The 13,430-nt window shown below is 43.6% G+C and overlaps 1 protein-coding gene and 1 long non-coding RNA gene across 5 annotated transcripts in view; one reads left to right on the forward strand and one right to left on the reverse strand.

Annotated features, from left to right (window-relative positions):
- The window catches only part of Tmem200a (transmembrane protein 200A), a 79,912-nt gene extending 78,112 nt beyond the window's left edge, over window positions 1-1,800 (reverse strand). For all 3 annotated transcript variants that reach the window (XM_060373149.1, XM_060373148.1, XM_021656785.2), the window contains exon 1: window positions 1,223-1,800. The gene's annotated coding sequence lies outside the window, so the exon portion shown is untranslated. The remainder of the gene's footprint in view (window positions 1-1,222) is intronic.
- Window positions 40-10,392, forward strand: LOC132649432 (uncharacterized). Of its 2 annotated transcripts, XR_009587864.1 has the most exons (7): window positions 40-588; window positions 2,528-2,635; window positions 2,746-2,824; window positions 4,368-4,843; window positions 4,974-5,040; window positions 9,881-10,030; window positions 10,184-10,392. It is a non-coding gene; the product is annotated as an uncharacterized LOC132649432 (long non-coding RNA). The 2 variants fall into 2 exon arrangements; XR_009587863.1 differs by lacking the exon at window positions 2,746-2,824 and having other exon boundaries at window positions 49-588.
- The last annotated feature ends 3,038 nt before the right edge of the window (window positions 10,393-13,430 follow it).

A 13,430-nucleotide genomic window follows, 5' to 3' on the forward strand; every position in this document is an offset into this window, starting at 1 on the left:
GATACAAAGATAATTATAGCCCTTGTTACAAAGGATCTCATAATTGTGAGGTATCCAGTAGAAATGTTAGAGAAAAGTCATTAACACCGCAGTATACATTTTAAAAAATCCAAACTGCAACATTAAATTGCCAAAGTATTGAGGGACGGTTTCCACTTAATGGAAGCACTGGGTTTTTTTGTTTGTTTTTCTTTTTCCTTTTAGAAGAATGCGAGTTCCTCGCTTGAGTTGTTTGAATGGCAGAAAACCACCAGCAGAAGCCTCGGTGTGGGGAAACGGCAGCGTGGAAATAAAGAGAGCCTGAAAAAGTTTCAAGGCGCAGCCCACTTTCCAGCAAAACGGTAAAGATGTCCTAATGCCAACAGTCAAGTAAGAAACAAAAGGTCATCTTCTATGTGTTCCTCACGCAGCGAATGGCACACAGTTAAAGGAAACAGCCTTCGCACCCTCTGCTAACGTCTCCGCATAAAATACCAAGAAACTTGGTTTGACCGCAAAAAAGGAAGTAGTTCGATACAAATTACATTCACCGGTTCCTGAAATGGTTTCTGCTGTCAAGCATTGAAGGTCCTCAGAAGGAAAGACGAGGTAAGCCAGGGATATTTAGTTTTGGGAAACACCAGACTAAATTGTACAGAGACTGGCCCCCCATCAATTATATCCGCATGTCACACTAACGAGCACAGTTACTTGATTATACCTACGTGTCTGCCTCTTCCCCTGACATTACCGATGCCTAGCAGTGAACAATGAGTTGCTTCACACACACACACACACACACACACACACACACACACACACACACACACACACCCCTAAGGGGAACTGTCTCTCCTCTCCTTTTTGTTTCTGTAGGTAAGACCACACTGAAAGAGCGTGGTAGCAGCCCCTGCCCACACTTCGCTCTACCTAGAGGAACACCACAGACTTCCTCACAAAGAATGCTGACTCGGGAACCTAGACAAAGGAGGGTGTAGCTCAAAGAGCCAGGCGCTCGCAGAAGCCGGCTAGCTGCTCGCCGGCTGCCCGCCACCACCTCTCCCGTGCTCCGGGGACCAAGAAGTCTGCCACGGATGGCGGGCTTGGTTCAGTCCCCAAACTTTGGGAGTCAGTGTTTCCCCCGAACTCTGCAGGCTGCAGCGGAGGGGAGGGGAGGGGGCCGAGGAAGCCGAGGCGGGGTTCGCCCACCCACGTCGCGCGGAGCCCCGGGGGGTCCCCTCACCTGTCCTGAGCGCGGGCTCTCGGGCTTCCGGCGGCCTCTCTCCGGGGCTCCCCGCTCCCGTAGCTGTCGCGGCAGGAGTGCGCCTCCTGGGAGCAGCCGGGGAGGCGGCGGGGTCGGGGGCGTCAGGCGGAGCGTGGGCAGTCTCGGGCAGCCGTGGTCTCACTCCCCATCCCCGCGCGGCTCCGGCCGAGGACGCGGCGCGGTCACCGGGGGAGGATGAGTCAGGCCCGGGTGCGGGCGCCCTGACTCGCGCCTGTGGGGGGCATCGGACGCGAGGAGTGCCAGCACCCCTGCCCGTCTGGGTTACGGGTGGGACACCGGGAGCGAGGCCGGGACAAGGGGATCGCAGCTAAGGCGTCTCCGCCACTGCCAAGAAGGACAAAAAGAACGTGGGGGGTGGGGAGGCGAGGGAAAGTTTGGGGCTTGGTTCCTGACGGATTCTAGTCCCCGGAGCCGCCAGGAGGAGGATGGGGGCGAGGGCGGGGACGGGCTTCCCGGAGCGTCGCCGCCAGCCGGGGACCCAGACGGTGCCAATCACACCGCCGCCCACGACCCGTGGGAACTCTGCCGGCCCTGCCCCCCGGCTGTGCCTAGAGCTGCCAGCAGCAGCCGTCCGTCCCTACCTCCCCTCCCGGACCCCAGCCCAGCTGCCCCACGCCCTGGCTGCAAAGTTATACTTCTAGCGCCGGGATGGCGCGCACACAAAACCCATTTCGGGAACAAAAAGTACCGCTTCGAGGCGCTCTGCTTCGGCTGAAGGCCAGCGGGCGAGAGCGGACACACCCACTCGCCTATCACCACGGCCGCCGGACCCGGGTTCCAGAGCGGGAGGTTCCCCGTCCCTTCTGTCCCAGTAAGAACTGGGGGGTCCCCGACCGACTCCGTGTTGTCTGGAAGCCGGAGCCAAATGATCCTCGGCTCCACGCCCCTCGGTTGCTTCCTTATCAGATGCAGCCTGGCCAGGTCGGGTTCCCCCTGGCGGCTGCAGGGGTGCTGTGCTGACAGAAAGCAGACCTGAACCCCCGAAGGGAGGGATACTGCACGCCCTGAGCCCCCAAGGAATCAAGCCGCTTTAGCATCCTTGGGAAGTTAGCTCAGGCGGAGCGGACTGGCTGGGGAGGGGTCTGGGCATGAGGTTTTTGAGAGACGGGGTCGAATTGTACCCTAATACTTCGAAAGATGGGTCCGAGATTCAACCCCAGTTATCAGATCCAATAAAGGCTTCAGGTCACCCCAAAATTATCAGTGAGTGAGAACCATACCCTCTCCGTAGAGTAAAATAATAATTAACCCGCAATCTTGCAGGAGACCAAAGCTGAAGATCAAGTCAGTAAATAAACTTTCGTGTTCCAGTTACTGCGTTGGAGCATGCAGAGCGCACCAACCCTAGCAGGACTACAGTATGGTAATCCCGTGAGTTCCTTGGGTTTTTTTTTTTTTAAATTCACAGACATAGGGCAAATATGCCGCTGTGGTATGTGTCTGTTTCATTGTGCCAGTTTCTGATCTTTTTTTTTTCTCAGAGAGGATTCCATATCCCCTCCCTAAAATGTCTAGACTCAAAGAGAAATGAATGTGATGCAACTCCCGGGAGCCAGACAGGTAATTAAGGTGACACCCTATGGCAATGAGGAGAGACTAAAAATGGGCAATGATGGAGGAAAAAAAAAAAACTTCTTGCTTCAATCTGGAATCTAAATACTTTTTGTAAAATCTCACGACCAAAATGCTTTAAAAAAAATTAAAGGAGATGGGACGGAGGTTGGAGAAAATGAGTCACCATTTTGTAAACCATCTGTGGTTTTCTTTTTCTCCCACCTTCATCTAGTAATCTTGGCCCAAAGCCATTTGCTCAGTTCTCTTAGGTTTTCTAATACATTTGTCAAGGAACCCTATCAAGAGTGTGGGCCCACTAAGCTTCTGGCCCTTGGAAAAAGAGTGCCCCAAATCTTCCTTCTCTTCAAAGCTCCCAAGAGTAGAGACTTTCCAGTGAGCCTTCCTGATGTCCTAGGAATGACAGATTCCTACCATCCAGGGAGCACATTTAATGTGATAGACTATCAAAACGTACAGTGAGACATTTAAAGTGGCAAGCCAGACGTTAGAGGCATCCAATGGCTATCAGAATGATGACAAAAGGTCATGGGAGAAGGTCAAAGTTAATTTTTTCATGATTACCGATCTGAACTTATATTCCAATTACTCAGCGGAAGGAGGAGGAAGAATAGGAGGGACTGGGTGAGATCATCAACATTTTTAAAATTGCATTTTGAAAATAATTACTATTAGACAAATCTTGTAGTAAATTACCCTGCAAATTGAGGATTATTTGCAGTTCTGTAGTCTAAGCAGCCCTCAAGAAGATAGTCATCAGTTCCTCTCCAGCACTTAGTAAGCTCGGGTAAATTATTTAATCTCTGCTAATGGCCAATATTTTCCGTCTGAAAAGAGTCCGGTGAGCATACCGTGTCAGTAATGGATTTCGGACTTAGCGGCTTCATACCCACTTTGATATAATGGATGGGAATCCACTCTTCCCTGCTTCTCAGGGTAAAAGCTGCCTTGTTCCACACGTAATTGTTTCGTGAGTGTGTCCTCCTGAGGTGTGTGCATTCCCATCAGAACAAGCCCATCCTCAAAGATTACATGGGTACAGAGTAGAGAGAATGCGCTGCTCTCTCTAGTTGAAATTAACTACCTAATGCCTGAAGGACTTTTGAATATTATTTCTCTTGTTCCTTAAGTAGAAAAAAAAAACCCTAATGTCGTTATGAGGTAGGTTAGAATAATATATATGAGATTCTTCTGACTGGTTATATAGGCAGTACATTCAACTGCACACACAGCCACTCACCAACCCTGTTTAAGTCTATGGTAACAAAAGAAAAGAGAACTTTTCCTCTACATCAAGAAGTAATGAGAGAGAAAAATTCTCTAACTATGAAGGTCAGCGTTTTCATTCAGTACATTATAAATATATAAGTCTGATGATTGGCAATGAATTTTCAATGAATTATGGGATTCATACATTAGAATTTCGGAGACCATAATTAGAATGAAAAAGCATGATCATTACAATTTTAAGATTAAAAAAAGATTTGTCTATATATGTGAGCCTGTATGTGTATATGCCATTTGTGTTCAGGTGTTCGTGGAAGCCAGAAGAGGAGGCAAGGTTGCAGGGGATGGAATTACATACCATCAAAAGATGCCCAACACGAGTACTAGAAACTGAAATTGAATCCTCTAGAAAAGCAACGAGTACCCTTCACCACTGAGCAGTTTCTCCATCTCTACATGGGCATTTTTAAGTAGATTCAGGTATATAAGAAAAACTACTAGACAGAGTGAAATAAACCCCTTTGCCACAATGCAGGCTATACTGTTCTTAGACCTAAGAAGAAGAACCCCAACACGAAAATGAAAGCACCAAATGAAGAGGAAATTATTTGCTAGACTTTTTTGACTGATTTACTTTGATCAAACTGTGAAATGGATTGATAACCTAAATGCCCCTGAGCTACACCGCTGGCAGCCATGGTTACATTTCAAAGCGGGGGCAAAGAAAAATGAAGGCAACTGAGAAAATGACCTTTCTGATTTTATTCTTAAAATAAAGATGTAAGTATGGGAAATGCAGGAGGGGAAAAAAAACATAGTGGAATATATATCTTGAGAGATTGCATTCACTCTATTTTCCCTTGGCTCTGAACAGTACTTCCTCATTTTTTTTTTTTTTTCACTGTCTCAGTGACTCTCACTGTTCAGAGAATTTGGCAACAGAAGTAGCAGATGTGTCTGGTGTGTTCAGCAAACAGGTAAGCAAGAGCGGTACTCCCTGTCAGGTAGATATTTTATGATGTCAACACAATGCTTGCAGTTAGACACTCTGTAAGTTCAGCAATACTTCTGTTCAAGATAATAAACTGATCAGGCTCTTTTTGTCGGAGAGTCACAAAAATGCTGAGGGGACACATTTCCTTTATTAAGACTCAGCTCTTTCCTCTGGACAGATTGGAAAAGCACCACATGGCCAGCAACAGCAACAACAACACACACATGGACATATACAAATACACACACACATATACATCCTGAGTACGTGTTTTGTGTAGACTGTTCACAGAAAACAGAGGGTAGTGATTCAAATAGTGGACACACAGCAGTGGTGAGCCGTGGTTCTGCTGTCCATGGTCCTGAATAGGTCTTATTGGTTGGTGCCTGGTCGCTTAGTGTGTTCTGTCCTTGACATCATTTGATACAGAGTAGCTGAGACCTCAGGATGCGTTGAACAACCCTGGTGAACCAAATGTTGCAAGCCAGTGATTCTCAAAAGTTATTGACTTGGCTTGCACATCAGAATTTGGAAAGTGCTGCATTAGGACAAGGTTCATTTGCCTTGCAGCTTACATGTGCTTGCCATCCTTCATTCCAGTCCCTCCCGGAAGTACAAGCCAAATGCTGACATTTTTAGCTGCATTCTATTTGGTAGTGGCTGTGTGGTATTCTATTGAGAGCATTTATCTTGCATCCATCTTGATCCAAAGAACTAGGTTAAAATCTCAACTTGTAATGACTATCCTGAATATTTTTGGTCTCATCCATAAAGTTCTAATAGTTATCATGTTTTTGTAACCTGGCTCTGAGATTTCACAGCAGTGTTAGATTTCTTAGCCTTGCATGTACCAGATGTTCAACAAATTTCTTGGTCACGTGTTTGCACCACTTTCTGGATCAAGGCAGGAGAAGCTCACAAAAATATACATAGGCAAGGTGAAAACTTACTGTGAAAAAACATTTACTCTTCAGTTTCTACTCAGTTAAATAGAGCCACTTTCAATCAGTTTATACAAACAAAATTTAAGCTCCACCCAATTTTCTTTCAGCTGATATTTACATTAAATCTGTTTTATTAAATAAAAATAAGATGACTTAGTGGTTTGAATTTCCAAATGCTTCTAAAATCTGGCTGTCTTGATTCTGCAACTGACAGAAACTGGTATACATGTGCAGCTGACTTTGTAAATGAGCAATCATTTATGCTGATTTATAGATCTTAATTAGACCACAATGTTGGTAAAATAGAGTACAGATTAAATTACACCACTAAGAATCTCTAGGAATAACCTCTTACACATTTTTTGGGAACATGAGGAAATATTGACACACCTATCTTTAAAAACAAACTTTAAACACGTTGTTACAGTAGCCATCTTATGCCACTGGTCTGGAAACAAATATTGGTGTGAGAACTAGAGCTAATGTGGACTTGAGTAGGCCACATCTTATTCTGGGCACTATATTCAGTTTTTTTTTTTTTAAGGCTACTGGAAAATACTTGCAAAAGGTCTAAGAAATGTCTTCCTTGTCCCCTCAATGATTAATTTATGAATGAAGCTAATTGCCTGTTCAACATCCCATAAAGATGCTAGGCCATGGCTAGGACCCAAGTCTTCTTACTCAGTGTTCAAAGCTTACTCGACACTCAAAATATGGACTGCTTTAAGGCTCAGGTAGTAATATATATATATATATATATATATATATATATACCAATGTATATAAGTGTAATATATATATACATATATACATTGGTGTATACAAGTGTAAGTGTCCCTCCAGTCTAACCGCATCACCATTCTAAAGGAAACCACCTTGTAGCAAAACACAGAGTTTGGGCTTTACATTATTCATTCATTTGAAGAGTATTTACATCAAATATTTGGATTTTTCCTCATATATGTTGAGGTATAATGAATTGGACATTTCCATAAGCAAATCATTATGTTTTGAAGTATGACTTAGTAATTACACATAATGCTGACATTAAGGTAAGGGTCACTGGGTTCTTTGAGGGAACAGTGGTCACTCTTCATTGCCTATCTGATTGGAATAAGAAAGTAATAAGAAAGTCTTTGGGTATGTGAGCAATGGAGTTTATAGAGAGGATTAGTGAGGATATAAACACTTGGGATGAGTGTGGGGTCATCATTCCATGGGCTTGTGACCTAAACTGAATAAAAGGTGAACAAGGAAAAGGTTTGCTAAGCGCTAGCATTCCCATCTCTCTGCTTCCTGACTATGAATGTAACAATTTAGGCACCCAGCTGCCTCATTCTCCTGTCACTGTGACTTCGCCAACATGATGGCCACACTCCCTTGAACCATAATCTAAAATAAACCCTCTCTCCCTTAACTTACTTCTCTTCAGGTATCAGGCTAAAGATAAAGCTAACACTGAAAAATTACAGGTCAAATGAGATATCAAAGGTGTAAGGACACAAGACTGACTTTGAAATAGGAGGAGGAGCAGGAGGTGGGCAGATAAACTGCATTCAGAGAGAAGAAAGTGTGTGTGTGCAGCTCCAGAGCAGAGAGCAGAGGGGCATGCTCAAAGGGCTGGCAGCAATGGCTGAAGAGCAAGAACTCCAGCCACAAGTGACTGAAGAAGGAGACTGGAAAGGCAGCGGGGACTTGATCATACAGAGCCTTGCCTTCCGGGTTGAGGAGTGTGGGTTTTTCCTGAAGGAATTGGGGAACTGTCACAGGAGGTCTGATAGCAACATAGAGGATGGATAGAAGGGGCGAGGAACTCAGGAGCAGATGGAAAAAATCATGTTAGGATATTTTTGTAAAGAAAGATGATAACTAGAGTTAGGGGTTTGGAGACAGAAATGAAGAGGAATGATACAGACGAACGTGCATTCACTAACTAGGAAGGATGTGAGAGAATCCCATGTTTCCGGTTAATATCTTTATTTATTTATTTATTTATTTATTTATTTATTTATTTTTACTCTTTCTTAACAAACGCTGCATGATGTCACTAGACTAAAGCAAATCATGATGCTTTCTATACAGGAACTTCACAGGCAGTGTATTTCAATTCTCGTCTTCATGTTAAAATGAAACATGCATAATTGATGGTATAACACTTGTAACTGAAGGTTCCTGAGCCTAATGCTCTTCATTTATCCAAGTCTCAGCACCAGCCACCACCCAGATGCATCGTCACTGTCTTTGAAGAACTTTGTACCTTTCCATTGTTGGTTGTGTGTGTGTGTGTGTGTGTTGCTATCACATTCAATTGACTTTTACAAGCCTTCCATTATTTTCTATTGGGAGGGTAATTGTCATGTCTTCTATTTCTGTCATAACTAAAAGTAGCAGGTGGCATCTGTCTTTTGCCTGAAAGTATGGTCTCACCTTTTAAAGTCTCTTCAGGAAAGAGAAGTGAAGGAACAAAGTGTCATGTTTTAACTGTATTAAAAAGTGTGTGTGTGTCTGTGTGTGTGTGTGTGTGTGTGTGTGTGTGTGTGTGGTGAGAAAGAGAGAGTAAATGTTATAACGAGGATGTTCCTGATTCACAGTGAAAAGTGGAAAGCAAAAAGTTGCCATTTAAACTAAGGGAAATGTACTTTTCCATGCTAGGCTACTCTAAACAAATACTGAGTTTAGACAATTCAGTATTTTTAAACCCACCAAATGGCTACATGATTGCTCAATTAATCACTATCTATGATTTACTTAAAGATGCCCTTAGAAAATTTTCTCAGGTTTTTGTACTATATATATGAGACTTTTTGTAACTTTTAAAAAAGCCTAACCTTAGTAATATGGATTAATCTGAAAGCCTACTTCCCGTGGCGTAGCTTTCACAGTATCAGGAGGCAGTGTGTAAACTGCCAAATGAGGGAAGCAATCGGTAGTCCTGTCCAGTTTCAGTGAGCTAAAACAAAGACCAGGATAAAAAGATATTCCTAACAGAACATTAGTGGTACTCGTATCTTGGCAGTGATGAACAGCTTTCTAAGTGGCCTTAAGGCCCACGCAACAGGAGGGAAATCTTGTTTGGTCCTAGAAATCTAGCTAGCTATCTGAGGATAGTGAGGTCATGGATCTTAGAAGAAAACATACTACAGCCTGTTTACTAAAGCAGCATAATTCCTAACTGAATTCTAAAATTTATCCTTATACCCACAAATAATTGTGTCTCTCACCCCTCACCAAAGAAGCTTTTCTTCACAGCAAATGAGAAGCAACACAGAAAACCACAGCAGGTCAGAATTTAGTGACCAACAGAGAGTGTGGATCCCGACCTCACTGGTTACATCTGCAACACAGCTCCTGCGCTTAAGGCTCGGGCAACATCTTGGAACAAAAAGATTGTAGGATTCACAGGACCAGGAAGTCTGATTGGTCTGCTCTTTGATCACCTCCCCCTGAGGGGGGAGCAGCCTTACCAGGCCACAGAAGATGACAATGCAGCCACTCCTGATGAGATCTGATAGACTAAGATCAGAAGGAAGGAGAGGAGGACCTCCCTTATCAGTGGACTTGGGGAGGGGCATGCTGAAGAAGGGGGAGGGAGGGCAGGACTGGGAGGGGAGGAGAGGGGGTTTATGGGGGGGATACAAAGTGAATAAAGTGTAATTAATAAAATAAAATTAAATTAAAAAATAAACCTGGATGGTGTAACTTACAGCACACACCTACGCTAGTTGGGCTTGCTTGTTCTTCCTAGGCTACCTGCCTCTACAGAAATGCTACTGTGCTGTGGACTCTAGACCACTGCAAAACAGCGGTAAAAACTTGTGCATAGGGAAAGCACAATAAAAGTACAGTGAAGAAGGTATTTCTGTGGCTCTTTTTTCCTAGGGCACTTACCATGAGTGGATTTTCACAGCAGAAGCTCCTCCATTACTGATACATGAATGATGGCTTACTGCAGCTTCTCTCTCCATAACGTTAACATTTCCAACTTTTGGGATCTTCTATAACAGCTTGAAATGCAGGTGCTTTGCGGAGGTACGCAACAATGCCTTCCTTAAGTCTTTATTCATGCTGTTTTTCTAAAGGTTTTATTTTTGAACTTTTTGGTTAAAGACCAAAACCAACACTCACACGTTGCCAAGGCCTCCGTGTGTCTAAAGGATCCTGTTGCTGTCTTCATCCCCACAGCCTGTCTCGCTGGAAGTTCTTCAGGAACAGAGACACATGGAGCTCTCACCTGCCTTGGCATCCACACCTGGAATCCCTCTGCAGGACCCGCCCGGGGCCCTCCTTGAAGAAGCATCACTGTTTGCAGAAACGGGTCCACGGTGGTGTGTTTGCATTTCTCTGTTTCACATTGCCTTGTGAGCAGGTATTTCCCCTTCATTAATAAAGCTCTCCCATTGTCGAGTTCAGTCACTCCTTTTAATTTGTTATTATTAGCATGCCTGTGTGTGTGTGTGTGTGTGTGTGTGTGTGTGTGTGTATGTGTGGTACTTTTACCTTCTGAGCCACACGGCAGCCCAGACATTATCAGACTTTTAAAAAGAACTTGTTGCTTCCTGTACAAGCTTGTGCTAGGCCATTCACTGTGCATTTTCTTGGCAGACTCTTTGCCTTTGTCTTCAGTCCCCTCCCTCCTGTTCGTACTTCATCTAGGGGATCACTAGGCGGGTAGGAATTTCCGGCTCTGTTGTAATTCTGTGGGGCTGCTGTTGCAGGTACAGTTGTCTCCTTGCAGAGGGCTGTATTTTTCTGTATAGTTTCCAGCACTGGTGTTCAATGAACAGAGAAGTGAATTGCCTTTTCAATCATTCCACATCAGCTAAATAGACCTGAAGAATGAGCCGGGATATAGCCGCTTAGCAGGATAAAGATCCTGGGTTTGGTATCAGGCACTGAAAAAGAAAGAGGAAGGAAGGAAAGAAAGGATATATGGAGGGAGGGAACAAGGGAGGAGAGGAAAAATGTAACAGAGGGAGCAAAAGAGGGAACATGCTCACTAGACTATTTTCACCCAAAGTTTCATTTTGTATTTTCATAAATGCTCATCCATTAAGAGGCAAAAGGTTTGGATGTGCACATATAAAAACAACAGATTTCAGTATTGACTCTATTAACAAAAATACCACAGTAAACTTCCAGTGGGCAGGTATCAAAGGAGACTTAGTGAGAAAAAAAGATTATAGACCATGTTGTACAGTGTGACCCCATCTTTTTTCATGTGTGTGTGTGTGTGTAAAAGGTGTGTCAAGAAACATACAGAGCTATCAAAAGAGGCTATGATCAGGAAATGAAATTGGGGGTGAGGAGATTCTTCTGTGTATGTGTTTGTGTATGTTGTATGTGTGGCTATGTGTGCAGTGGATGGCAGAGGACAATTTCACAGGCCCTTTTTTTGTTGTTACCCACCTTGTGTTTTGAGACAGTGTCTGTCCCTGTATCCCTGGTTCTATCCATTAGAGCTACCCTGGCAGGCCAGTGAGTCCCCAGATATCTGCTTCCCTGGTGTGGGGTGTGTCTCCCATACTTTTTGATGTGGAATCTGAGGTTTAATATCAGCCTCTCAGGCTTGCATAAAAGCGTTTTGCTGAGTTATTGCCTTAGGCCTAACTTTTATTTTACATATTTTTTTACCAGTTTTTTTATACTGGCATTCAATTGCTTTTATAATTAACATTTAAATGTAACAGCCAGCGTGAGTCTATTTTTCCTCCTGTCAACAGTGCAACAAATGGGATGGGTCTTGGTGATAAATAATATGTTTAGACGTTTATCTTCACGCTAGACATAGCAGCTCAAGCTTGTCATCCCAGCACTTGAGTAGTGGAAGAAGGAGGATTACCATGCGTTCAATGCCAGTCTGAGACTGTTGTAGGAATCAGGCCTTTGAGAAATTTAGAGTTGGAGAACGAGGGTTCATTATACCTACGGACCCAGCCAAATGAACACTCTGAGCAGCTGTGCTCAAGCCGTGGTTTCTTACACCACTCATAGGGTATACCTTTCACCTTCTCTGCTATCTTGTGGGTTTGAATTTTAGCTTATGAAACTGAAGGCCATGCAAGGAGAATTTCTGTAGAGCACATGCTCACAGAAGTAGAGCAGGTAAGGTTAGAACGGTTGCTTTACAAGTATCTGTAAAAACAAAAAGAGTGTTTTAACAGAAACGAGAAGTTGGCTTACAGAAGTAGAGCTCAGCACATATGATTCTTGGCTTTAGATGCAGCAAAAACTTTACCTCAATCTAACCATGTTCATCAAGCTTCATAGAGAGTTCCAGACCAGCGCGACCTACAGAGAGAGACCCTGCCTCAAACACAAAAAGAAACAAAGACCAGACGCTTAACTTCTAAATCATCAGAACATTACAAGCCTGGCATGAACACACAAGTGCAAATTATAAAACTACCTTTCACCTATGATTCATCAGCTAAAAAAGAAACTGAATTCTTGCTGAGATCTGTAGGCTGAATTGAAGCCTTCCTGAAATTTCTCTAATTTCAACATGTGAAAGTGTTTTAAAGAATTTTCTGGAAAAAAAAATGCTAATCAACTGACAGTTTCATTGTTTCCTTCTTTCTTTTTTATCCCTTTGACTGAAAATAGATTTTTTTCCTCCCATAATATACCCTAATTATGGGTTCCCTTCCTCTACTCCTCCCAGTTTCTCCTCACCTCCCCTTCCCATCTGCCTCCACCCCCTTTCTGTCTTTCATTAGAAAACAAACAGGCTTCTAGGGGATAATAATAAAATATGATCTAATATAATATAATTAAAAAGTAACACATTGAAATAGGACAAAACAAACAAACAGAAGAGAAAGAGTCTCAAAAAAGACACAAGAAACAGACACTGAAATCTATGAAAACGCATAAATCCTATAGGAAAATAAAATAGAAGGCAAAATCTATCCAGAAAGGACCCATGTATAGGAATACATGCTGCCTCAGTCTGTGCACGCTCCTGCGGGCATTGATCTTATTGATCTAGAGGACCTTAATTTTGCGGTGTGCTCCGTCCCCTCTAGCTCTTCCATTCTTTTGCCTCCTCTTCCACAGGGTTCCCTGAGCCTGAGAGGAGGGATTTGATGGAGACATCTCATTTAGAGCTGAGAGTTCCAAGGTCTCTCACTCTCTGCATAACACCTGGCTGTGGGTCCCAATATTTGTTCTCATTTGCTGCAGGATGAAGCTTCTTTGAAGATGGCTGAACAAGGCGGTATCTATTAGTATAGCAGGATGTCTTTAGGAGTGGTTTTATTGCCACATCTTTTAATGGAACAGTAGTGTTTTGTTTTACCATAAGGCTATCTAGTCTCAGGATCTTGGCACCCAAGCAGTGGCAGGTGTGGGTTCCATCTCGTGGAGTGAGCCTTAAGTCAAACTGGATATCAGTTGGTTGTTACCACAAACTTTGTGCCACCATTGCGCT

Source organism: Meriones unguiculatus, chromosome 20, assembly GCF_030254825.1.
Source record: "Meriones unguiculatus strain TT.TT164.6M chromosome 20, Bangor_MerUng_6.1, whole genome shotgun sequence".
In the NCBI taxonomy this organism is placed as follows: Eukaryota; Metazoa; Chordata; class Mammalia; order Rodentia; family Muridae; genus Meriones; species Meriones unguiculatus.